We start from the raw sequence: 12,212 nt of genomic DNA, 5'->3' as shown, positions 1-12,212 counted from the left end.
CGTTATGTCAACAACGCTACATGAAGCAGATGAATGACTTTTTCTCTGCAGTGTGAAAACGGCAGCCACTTAAACCACTGACTGTGCACTCCGCTGCCAAGTGGGCAGGGGTGGTAATTGCAACCGGTCAAATGATGGACGGCCTTCAGATTTTCCGGTCATTGTTGTAAAAAAACGGTCAATGACGGAGAATATCCGGTTAACGCGACCCCTGCTGTAGACCCTCTCCTACAGGGTTCTGGGTGAAACCTTTCACAGATGTTTCTAGGTAGAACCTTTTATGTGAAAGGATTCCAGGTGGAAGCTCTATAAAAGGTCCTTCCAGGATCCAAATAGGGTTCTCCTATAGGGCTAAGCCAAAGAACCCTATTGGATTCTAGTTAGCACCTTAATTTCTAAGAGTGCAGCAGAATCCTTGTTGGGCATTTCAACAAAAGCTGGTCATCCTGTAGTCACTTCAACCACAGAGCATTGTTGTATTGACAGTTAAAGCACAATAAATTGCCACAATGATCCAAAACTATATCTCAGTCTGCATGTATTCCAAAGCTCCAACACACCCCAAGTAGGATCATCCACAAACAAAACATGTTCCTTCAGCTATCAAGACATCAAATCTGCTCTTAGTGGGTCTTGATAGAACGATATCAGCACAAGCTGATGCAACTCACCAGAGGATTATGAAACTACGCTCCGCTTCATCTGCTCAATGAAAATTTCATCAGCGGGAATCTTTTCCAGGCCAGGATGGGACACGTCTGAACAGTACCGGTGCAGCTCTCTGGTTGCACATTGTGTTGTGGAAGCAGATTACACAACACTCAGCAACACAGAACACTCAAATTACACCAAAAGACTGTTGTATTAGAGCTACTGGCAAGCGACTGAATGCATGTAAGGGTCAGTGCCACAAATAATCCATCTGCAAATGATCCAAAAAAAAAAGAACAAGCTGGGTAAAATACCAGTGAAATGAATATGAAAGTCATAAAATCCCTATTCAATAAATAATGGCTTGCACAGCACATTTAATGTAAGATTCTCCCCTGAAAAGTTAACAGTATTAAGGATATGATTTGAAATATTGCCTGTATCTATCAAAATATCATCGAGTCAGCATGAAAAGTTCATTTTGAGCCTGAGACCTCGTGACTCAAGGTGTCTTGCCGGCTGTGGGCTGTAGGTTATCACTGCTGCTTGGAGAACAGGCGCCTGATAAATTATCAAATACATCTGCACGCTGCAAAGTACAGCCCAGAACTATTCCATCTCTTACACCCCAGCGGTCCTCAAAGTAGGGTCAGAAACCCTTGGGGTCCTAGATTTCCCATTTCCCAACATTTTTTTTATCTAGCACAGCATTATATTTTATTAACAAGGGCAGAATTTTAGTTTCCACTCCCCAAACTGTTACCCCATCATTTGAAAGAGCTCTTTTGTGCTCAATTAAAGCTAAAACTGACTTTTTTAAGGATTCCCATGTCAGCCTCGCTGGTGCTGACTAGGCTTCGACTTCTTCATTGGCCCCATTTCTGAGCAATGAGATCTACATGCAGCTGCCATCTTTTGCCATATAAACACCATACATTTTTAAGTGATCAAATACGATATCTGTCTTTCTCCTTCTCTCTAAAGGTGGACTGGGCTGTTGAAATATAAATGCGCCCTTCGCTTGCCCTTTCTTTGGCTCTCATTTTAAGCATCCGGCCACAACAGTGAGGATTCTGAGACAGTCTCCTGTAGGAAGCAGAGAGCGTAGTCAATGGGGATGTTAGACACACACACTTCCATTATAAATGGGGATTTTGGATTCACATGTCGCTCCCAGGCATATCTGACCCTTTCTTTGTAAAAGAGCTTTGTCTTTTTCAGACATTATGTCCCACCTGTGAGGTGATGAGTCTTTTTTTAGACTTAGAGACTCAAGCAGATGTTAACAGAGGGAGATAGAGCGGGTAAAGTTTGGTGGTACGTCAATAAGTATGGGTTAAACTTTGAATCAGACTGCTTTAGACAAAGGTAGAGTTAACAATTTCCTCTTTGTTAGGTTCAGGAAAAAAAATCAATAATTTCTGGAGACAAGCATAAAATGTGGAGATATCTGTAACGGGCAAAGAATACCACCTACCCACTACTTTATAATGTACTGTAGCACACAGTAGCACACATTCCTGTGCAAAATATGTACACTAACTACAGACTGGTGATACATTAAAGGAAAACCTGAATAAAGTGGAGCAGTGTAACAGTAATGAATGAAGATGCTTTGAGGTGTGAGAATTTTCCTGGCTCTTGTCCCCTCACTGGGGAGGGTCACTGCAAATCAATACAAAGTTATTCTTAGTGATCATCTGTATCCTATGATGAGACATTTGCCGAGGGCTGGCTGGATGATAAATCATATGCTATGGCCGTTACTGTCACCAGGTCCTGACCAAGTTGAACAGAGCAGTGTTTATAGCTGTTGGAATGGCCACACTCAAAGACGTGGTGAAAAGCCCGCTGTCAAACAGAAGTGATAATCTTTTAAATATGGGGATAGCTGTTTCACACTTTCAAATGATCTTTCCTGGGAGCCATTCCTTGTGATTAAACACACAGAAATTGACAGATACGGGTATGCAAAAAAAAAGAAAAAAAAAATGGAAAAAAAGGGAGAGAAAAGTTCAAACCCTACTTCACCTCAGGAGTGGAGAGGTGTGTGGGAGGGGGGATTTTAGACGCTGTTCAACCATCTGACAAGCACTTGGGTTGGTCTAGAATGTGTGGGGCTCCATTATCTCTCAATCCCACATTCCCCCCAATGCAACTCAACTGCATCTTTCATTGGACTTCTTCCAAACCCCACATAAAGATTTGAATGCAGACTCAAGCCCAAGCTGTATTAACCCTGATGACACAACCTAATCTCACGCCAAACTGGTCAAGTACTGTCATTTGGTCAGTGGCCCATGGCATCAGATACTGATACACTGAGGCCCCCCTTTAGCAGAGGTATGAGATGGATGTGATGGCAGCATTATTTGACACTCCAAACAACTGCTGTAGTGTAAAGAGCAAGAAAGTCCATACAGGCTGGGCGGGAGAGAAGTTGAATGGGTCAGACAAACTCTAGACTTTCACCTGTGAGAAAGCCGTTTGTGTCCCTGATGAAAACAAAAGTGTATCAAGTATTTTTTACAATAACACTGTAGTGTGCTAGTATGTGTAATTATGCTAGTGATGTAAGTCATATGAAGTTACATTGAGAATTGTAACAAATGTACTTATTTAAAGCAAAACCATGATGTCTTTTTGTAAATATTATCATGTGCTTTTGTTGCCTAAACTTCAGTTAGTAAACCTAAAATGTTTTTTTTTACCTACGTTCTAAGTTTATTTTGAAAACAGACTATGTATTCAACAAGTGGAAACTGAAACTGCATCCAAAATTATTGCTGGAGGGTACCTGGAGCGTCATGGTTTGATGTGCAGGGGGAATGACAAAGTGTCAGTATTTTAACGAGTTGGGAGTACGAATATCTTGGATGACATCATCAGGGTTGTCTTACCTTGTGAGGAGTAAACTGAACTTCACATGGTGAGGCCCAGACACACCAAACCGACTTCAGAGAACTGTTGGATTTCCTCATGTCGCTCTGTCTTGGGCAAAAAGTTGCACATGAACACACCGCAAAGACTATAGCCAGCGGCCAACTAGCAGGTGTGTTCTGCGCCTGCATTAGAAGAAATAACTCTCCACACCAGCAGACAGTAGTAATCTGTATTCATCATTCACAAATGGAAACTGAAAGACTATCTTGATGCTAGTCACCATTTAGCACATTAACAACACAGTCTGATGCTGAAAGAAGAGAGCATATTTACAGTGTGTCAGTGAACAATAAAACAAACCATCATGAAACATTTCTGCTGAATAGCTCAAGGGCTGAAGAAAATTAATCCTACCTCATGTAACCAGTTTGTTTGTTTACTTTCCTCACTGAGCTGAACTGCCAATCATTGCAAACACCAATTCAACATGCTGAATCGGCCAACAACAACAACAGCAGCAGCAATAAAGCTGACGGGGGCAAAGGTATGGGACACAACGCACCATCTAGGGCAACAGACACTCATCAACGGCCCAACACTGACTGACGGCTGACCGTCTGCTTCGTGTGTCAGGGCCTTTAAATTGCTTCAATGCCCCTTCAATTTCTTGTGGCACTAGAGTTTGTTATATTGCTATATTTACAAAACCTATAGTGGAGTGAGTATTGATGTTCTGATGACCTTGGGATGCTCTTTCTGCTGAAAGTGGCTCTGCAGTTTACAGTATGTCTTGATTTCTCTATGGTGTTAATATACAGTGATATAACATGTCATAGATGTTTCATGTCACTGTTTTATCTCATATGGACCTGTTATTCTTTAGGCATATGTGTACTATAGTGTATCTAATGAGTAAATCCAGTAGAATATGAAGCTGAAATAATAAATACTTATCACCTGGCCACACAGAGCCTACTCTCTGCACATGCATAATATAGCCAGTATAAGTGACAGTGTAAGTAGCCTTTCCCGCTGAAAGCAGGTGATCAGATCGGGATTATTGTGTTAAAGTATGGACTGCAGCTCTGCTAAGGCTGGGGATTGCAGAGTATCAGTGAGGAGAGCACCTTGCCCTGATCATCTGACGGCAGACGGCTCCTCCCCGCTCCCTCCAGTCTGCTACGCAAAGCAGCGGGCTTGGGCACAACTCTCCCCGCGTTTCTACACACAGGCTCGTCTGCGTGAGCCGGAGACGGAGTCGAGTTATCCGCTCTGAATAAACAAGGACTCCGTTCCCTCCTGGTGTCTGCTTTCAAATGAATCAGTGATGAGAGTGGCCGAGAGGAGAGACGGACGCTTTTCTTCTATGTGGACCGGCAGTGCGCAAAAGTACGCTCCGCGGCTCAGCATCATCCTCATCCTCCGCTCCTGAGATCAACCCAAACCCGAGAGGCGCGCAGAGATCCTCCCAGAAACCCCCGTGCGAGGTAACCAGATTTCCTTTCCACATTCCCTCTATACTTTCCCTGTGTGAAATGCACCTGTGCGACACGGCGGCTCACACACATGCTTCTCTGCAACACTTGAACCTCCAGCGTTTGACAAAAAGGATGTTTTATGCTTTTGAATTCACGGGCGATTAATTTATCAATTATTAAGCTGGAATAAATCCAGGATCGCCCGGCAGCAAACGGAATCTCTGACATTTTGAAACATGATCATTCATTCATGTGCAATGAGTTGCCTGTTCCCTGCAGATCACATTTAAATCCTCTGTAATAGAGTATTGATCAAACTAATTAAAATGCTACATCCAATAAATTAGCTTTATAAGCCCCCCCAGAGAACAATCTGCACTAGATCCCGTGGGTTACACCATATAACATCAACTCCACATTAACACTTTTAATGCATTAAAAGTTTGGGCTAAATTGTATTAAGTTAGTGTGTTTAAATTAGATTCAAATAACAGCAAGCTCAGACATTTACAGAAGTTCTACTTTTAGTACTGGTGGATAAAAACTGGAAGGTGTCGCTGTGTATGTGATGTGAAGCTCAAGTCAAAGGGTAGACAAATGCAACTAATGATAATGTCCAATTCTTTCCTGTTCTCGGTGGAAAGACACAATGCACTTCTCCTGTTTCTGCTATCAGACCTGTCTGGTGAAATTCCAGCAGCCATGTACTCACGTCACAGGATGCAAATTGCCACAGGCTGTGCAATTCACCTTTAATTATGAGCATGTGGGTGTTGGCTTATGTGAGCTGGTGCTTCTGGCTGCAGCATTTCTCAAAGGCATACAGCGGTGTTTGCAAATGTGTAAACCCCACAGGAGACAGGGGGTGACACCGCCCCCAACCTCACATATGTGTGAAAAAAATGGAAATTTGTAAAGTTTGAAAAGTTAATACTACAAATACAGAAAAAAAACACGTGTTTCCAATTTTTTTTACAAAACCTTTTCAAACTGTGTGCCAGGTGTGAACATAAGGATACAAATAGGATTTTGATGCGTGCGTGTGTGTGTGTGTGTGTGTGTGTGTGTGAGTGTGTTTTAGAGTTCTAACTAAACCCCTAACCCGGTTACCCCTACCCTCCACCCATGCCTAAAGATGAAGATTTCGCCCCTGGATGTTTGACTGGAATAAGTTCTCTGATGAAATTCAAATGAAACACACTGTTTCTTAGCAGCAGCTGCATCCCATGTTTAAAAGTGGGCTTTAATTGGTGGGTATTTAAAATAGTGCCATTCTTTTTTAGTCTTTAGGCAGCCCCTAGCAACCCGGCTCCAAAAAGTGAGGGTGTGGGTGTTAATATTCTCACAATTACTATATGGGTGCAGGCTGCTCATTACACTGAGAGGTGCTGTATTTAGTGTATGTTAAAGAGTAACACACTGTAGCTATTTTTAAAGAGCACTCAGCAGGTTAAGTTGTTTATTCTCATTGTGGCACATGATGTTAAAAATCTTGAATAATTAAAGATCCGTGTTAAACATATGAGTTATATGTGAGCAAAAGTCGTATATGCAATACACTTTTAATCAAAGGGTGGATGTGTTAAAAGTGGCAAATAAATAAATGTAACACAATGAATGCATAAAAGGCAACTCCTGTAGTGAGAAATTAAACTGGACAGAATAGGGGGATACAGACTGACAGCAAAGGGCAAAAGGTCAATATGAAAGAGGGGTCGCCTTCATTATTTTCATACCCGACTAATCAACATGAATGGCACGACTGTTTCTCTGTAGCTTAACTGGGACAGATATTGTGTTTGCATTTGCTTGTCCTGGAACCAAATGTGTGAGTAATGGTGAAGTTAGATAGAAGGCAGCCTGCTGGATGTTCTGTGGGATTTTCCCGAAAGTGTTTATGAGCCTGGCTGTAAAGACGATGGCGGTCCAGGGAAGTGTTATGATTTCTAAATCCCCAAAGAAAACTCAAGGTGTCTCAGTGATTTATGACTGAACAAATCTACAGGGTCAGTGGATGTTGTACTATAATGTCAGGAGAGTTTTAATGTGGGAAGGAAAGAACAGGGAGGAAGAGGAGGAGGGAAAAACTGTTTCTTGTGTACAATTTCCTGTCATTATGTTTTGTTTGATGGAGTTTATCCAGTTGGCTCCACTTGAACAACGATGGGGGGTGGAGGAGAAGAACAACAAAAGTGCATTTTCTTTTCTTGGAAAATAAGAGAGTGGGCTTGGTATTTGATGAGGGCATGTTTGATGAATTAAAGGATGGTGATTATAAGGGTGATTGCCTTGGTTTAATTTTGTTCTCTTCTCTTCCTGAGAAGTTTTGGGCTGTAAAATGTGCGTAATGCAGTCTCAAGGCCTCAGTTTCTGTTTGAAGGGCCAATTATAATTCAGTTTTGTTGAGAAATCAGATCCCCTGTGTTTGTTTTGACTTGTATGCTTATATCATCCGGTATTCAGTAAAAATATAAAAATGCATTGGGAGATCAAGAATAATGCTTTCTAGTTGCAGATTATATGTGTTAGGGAGGGTATCAGCGACTAGCAAACCAGTGACTACTTGGCTTTTCTATGTGTTTTAACTCTGTAGAATTATAAGGGGTCATTTGGACAATAGCAGAACCAGTAGTCTGTGTGTAAATGCGTAAGGAGTGTGTGATAGAGAAAAAGAGAGTGATCGGAGTAGCTGAGAGTTTAGGTTTTGTGGTGAAGATATCAAGTGAATATACAGTGCAGTTTAAAGTTTGTGCGCTAATAAATGCTGCTGCTCCTCAACACCAGCACAGTGGAGTGACACGGTTAGCTCCGCTGTGAGTGCAGACTCCCGTCCTGTAAGAAACAAAACATCTCCCCATTCTTTCTGACCGCAGTCTGGAGGCTGAAGCTGGAAAGCGAACAGTAGGTACGCTGTTTTACACATTTCTACAACTAAACTCCCACTTCTGCAGCAAGAGGCAACCTCCCGCTGTCCCCACACATCACACACTGATACACAAAAGGAGGGGTAGAGAGATAACATTACGTATTTCAGTTGTCTTTCTTGATCCACTGCAGGCTACTACGTTGCATTACTCCTCTTTGTACTTGTCTGTTGATTAAATGGATGAAGCATACGCCTGTTGTTGACAGAATAAGAAACCAATGAGACTGACTTGTGGAATTCTTTACTTCATACTGTAGAGCCATAGAAAAAAAAATATACTAATTGTATTTGTTTGTGTAGAGCGTAGTTTACGCTGCCACCTGGTGCAGATCCCAGTCAAACTGACTGTTACTATAATAAAACAATACCGGCTGCTATAACAAATCAAAACAACAAAAAAAGAATGGGTATTGGCTGATATGGCTAATAGACAATCGACTGCCGGTATTGTCAGAAAAAAAAGAAACAAAAAATGATTGAGGGCATCTCTACTTATTTGTCAATACTGCAATTACTGTTACTGCCACTTATATTTATGTATTTCAGGGGTCGTTCCAGCTTACACAAGCAACACATGCAATATCTGGTAGGCAGGCACCAAAAATAGCTGGTAAAATTGCTGTAACGCAAACAGACACACAGGCACACTCGTGGACTCGGGGGTGGGCCGCTTCCCTTGGTGCCACAATGTTAAAAAGAAAAAAAACAACAACAACACGTCACCACAAAAGTGCCCTTTTAGATTCCCCTATGGCTGATAATGAATGATGAATTGCCCCCTAGGTTGCTCTTCCCATAGAGAAAGCATGATTCGAATCCCAGAGTACAATACAGAGTAGGCGCACTGAAGTTACAGGACTGCAGGTTACTGTAGAGTGTTGACAGTCTGGTTGTTGGTCATAATCACTTTCAAACTCATGACAGAAAGACGGCTAATGCTAACTAGCCTAATAATTTTGTATAATATGAGACAAACCAATCACTGAGTATGGGGGAGCTGCCAATGATTCAGCATGTGTTTAAATAATATGAACAAAAAGTTCCGACTTGTGGGAATCAGTGAGAATGTTAGCAAGCTAGACTGTCAAGCTCCTGTTTTCGGACTGGATGTCAATCAGCCTGTCTTGCTCACTTCCACTGTGGGAGTGGAATGTAAATTTTATCACAAAAATTATCATTGAAAAAGTGCATATGTAATGGTTTTGGTCCTTCTGCCCTATCATGGATAACACACACATAGAACACAACGAGTTTTCTTTAATATAAGCTTTTCAGATGCCAGAGGTGTGGAGTGTGGAATCCCACAGGGAAGTTCACTTGGCCCCTTCCTTTTTTCTGTCTTTACTAATGATCTTCAACTTGCAATTGAAAAGGCTTTGTGTCCAACACTCAACAAAGAGTTGCAGACAGTGGGTTTCTAGCAAGAAACTTGTCTTCATATATCATATAACATACATCAAAGACAAAGAGCATCGTATTTTGTAGCCAACAGATTGGTCCTTTAGCTCTAAACCCCACATGAATTTAAAGATAAACAATATAACCCTTGAGCAGGTAGAAGAAATAGATCATCTTGGTGTTATGTTTGATTGTAAACTGGACGGGGCATATAGATTCTCTTGTTGTAAAAACTGGGGAGGAAAATGTCTGTTAAAAGAGCCGCTCTGCTTTATTAACACCACACTTGACCACACAAGTACTGCAGACTCTGGTCTTATCTTGGCTGTTGCTTAATGAAATGATCAGGTGCTACACAGAAGGATCTAGGGAAATTGCAGCTGACTCAGAAAGAAGCAGCTCATCTTGCCCATCAATACACACCATGGTCCAACATTAACAAAATGCGTGTCAGTCTCTCCTGGTTGGAGGCTGAGGAGAGGCTGGCAGCATCATGCTTTGCTTTTGTCAGAAACATTAGTGTACTGAAAATTCCAAGTAGTTTATTCAACTCACATTCAGCTCTACCGCACACACCTACCCCACCAGGCATGCCACTGGAGGTCACCACACAGTTGATAAAACTAGAACACAATCAAAGCAACACACAGTACTGTACTGAGATACATTTGTGTGAGCTGGACGTGAGTTCCAGCTCACACTGCTAAAGCACATATTACAGTAAGCTTAAAAAGCCCCCCCCATATATAAACTCCTAACAGTTTAAAACCTACTTTATATTATGTATACTTTATATATACTGTAAACACCATTAACAAATTCACATAATGAATAAATAAAACCTAACCCAATGACAATAATTAAACCCTAAATAACAGTTACAACAGCAGCAAAACACATTTTGCGTTGGGGTCAATACTTGTATCCCTACCTAGACTTAGTAGCCAGACATTTCTCCATCACCTTTTACGGAGTGGCTGACATTGTCACTACAATGGGAATAACTGGTCCACCTTAACAGTCTACTTTAACTGAGCCTTGTAAGATTCCAATGGGAGGCTAACTTTGCTCACCATCTTTGGGACTAACCCTCTTTACTTTAAATCAGCAATTGACCATGAACTTCGACTACGCTTAACTTCATACTCTCTGCTTCGCCCTCACTGTCACCGTCACTGACTCTGTCTCTCTCTCTGCACCCTACTTAGGCGGTTTCTGGGGCAGTGGCAGTGCTCTTATAGTGCCTTTGCAGGAGGTTTAAGGGGATTTAAAGTTGTTATTTGACAGTGTGCCTGTATTAGGGGCCAACAGGGACCCCTGTTTTCACAGTTTTTTGGGGAAGCCCCAAATGTTTTCATGGTTTGCCCCTCCTGTTGGTGCACTTTTGCTGTTGTCATGTTTTTTTTTATGTTTAGTGTGGACCTCAGGAAGAGTAGCTGATGTTCTGCATTGGCTAATGAGGATCCTTATAAAATCCTAAATCCTAAACCTAACACCTCGATGAATCGTCCCAAATGATAACCACTAATAGTGTGTGTGTGCTTGTTAAAAACAGGAAAAAAAACCTACAACAGGATTGGCAGCACATCTCATATCGATGCTGGTTCTATGTCAGCACATTCAGAGCCCTGAAGCTGAAACACTTTTTCCATAATTTTGTCCAAAAAAAAGTTTTATCCTCTTTTGAAAAAAAAGCAAATTGTGCACAATAGCTGGAGTATTATTATTTTATATTTCCTGACACAAAAAAACAGAGGAGAAATAAACTTTCAGTTCAACTTAAGTAACTATCTCTTCTCAGAATGAAGCAGGGCTGCTGACTATGGGACACTGTGAAGGAGCGGCTTCCTGTTGTTACTATAGCAACAGGGTTCAGGAGGACTAGGTATCATCATTTCCTGGGCACCTTGTAAAATATAAGTTGTCAGCTGTCATGTGCTTAGTGATTGACTTTGATCCGAGCTAATGATGGCTCTGTTCGTGTCAGAGTGGCAGGACGTATTCATTACAGTCCTGGCCTGAGCAGAATATGTGTACGACTTCACAACTGAGCTGTTTGACCTCGTGGGTTTTCACTTTTTCTGGCTTCTTGATTTTGGATATTTACACCGCTATGATTAGGTTACGCGAGTACAATTACTCATCCAGCATTATGATGGTAATGTCATACAGAGGCTGATTTTTGTGTGTGTGCCTGTAGAGTTGGCTGGATCTCCTGTCTGCCTCCCCCGTGGACTGATTACTGATCAGACTAGCATTTCATATCAGCCTTGTGGGGGGAAATTGGAGGATTAGCAACAACTTCATGCTTATTCCCCTACGTATCTTCCAGGCTTCCAAATCCGGTGGAAGCCATTGTTATTTTAAGTAGCTTGGCAATTGAGCATGGAAGCAAACTCTAATTCTCCCAAGTCTTCGGAGATGCCAAGCGGCAGAAAGCTAGCGTTTTGAAGCTACCTCCCCTGCTATTCATGCTTTTTCATGATGTGAAAGTGAGCAACTGAGAGAGGGGCCGTGAAGCTGGCTGCCAGGACCTCTTCACTCCCATCCTTGCTTCATACATAATAGATAAGTCACTGTAACTTACAGTACAGGGGCATAACTAGGCTAATGCCCAGATTTGCATATTTGTGCCGAATTCCATAATTCATGAGTGTGCAGCAGGCAGCGATCCATGGTGCAAAGAGCCACCTTGGTCCATATGCTGTACGCCATATCTCAGGGGCTGATACACACCTTGTGCACCAACAGCAGAGTATTAAAAAGCAGCATTGAAGCTGTCAATGCCAGGCACTTGGGAGCTGCGTCTTCATCATCAAAAGCCTCTGAGTCTGAACTCAGCCTCTGGGAAAGCCTTATTAAAGGCAGGAAGAATC

The 12,212-nt window shown here is 42.0% G+C and overlaps 1 protein-coding gene across 1 annotated transcript in view; it reads left to right on the top strand.

Moving 5' to 3' along the window:
* Positions 1-4,710: 4,710 nt before the first annotated feature.
* The window catches only part of hs3st1l1 (heparan sulfate (glucosamine) 3-O-sulfotransferase 1-like1), a 33,138-nt gene continuing 25,636 nt past the window's right edge, over positions 4,711-12,212 (top strand). The window contains exon 1 of the mRNA XM_050071226.1: positions 4,711-5,021. The gene's annotated coding sequence lies outside the window, so the exon portion shown is untranslated. The remainder of the gene's footprint in view (positions 5,022-12,212) is intronic.

The sequence above is a fragment of the Epinephelus moara genome, chromosome 19 (assembly GCF_006386435.1).
Source record: "Epinephelus moara isolate mb chromosome 19, YSFRI_EMoa_1.0, whole genome shotgun sequence".
Taxonomy (NCBI): domain Eukaryota; kingdom Metazoa; phylum Chordata; class Actinopteri; order Perciformes; family Serranidae; genus Epinephelus; species Epinephelus moara.
This window is presented reverse-complemented; position numbering and strand designations above follow the sequence as displayed.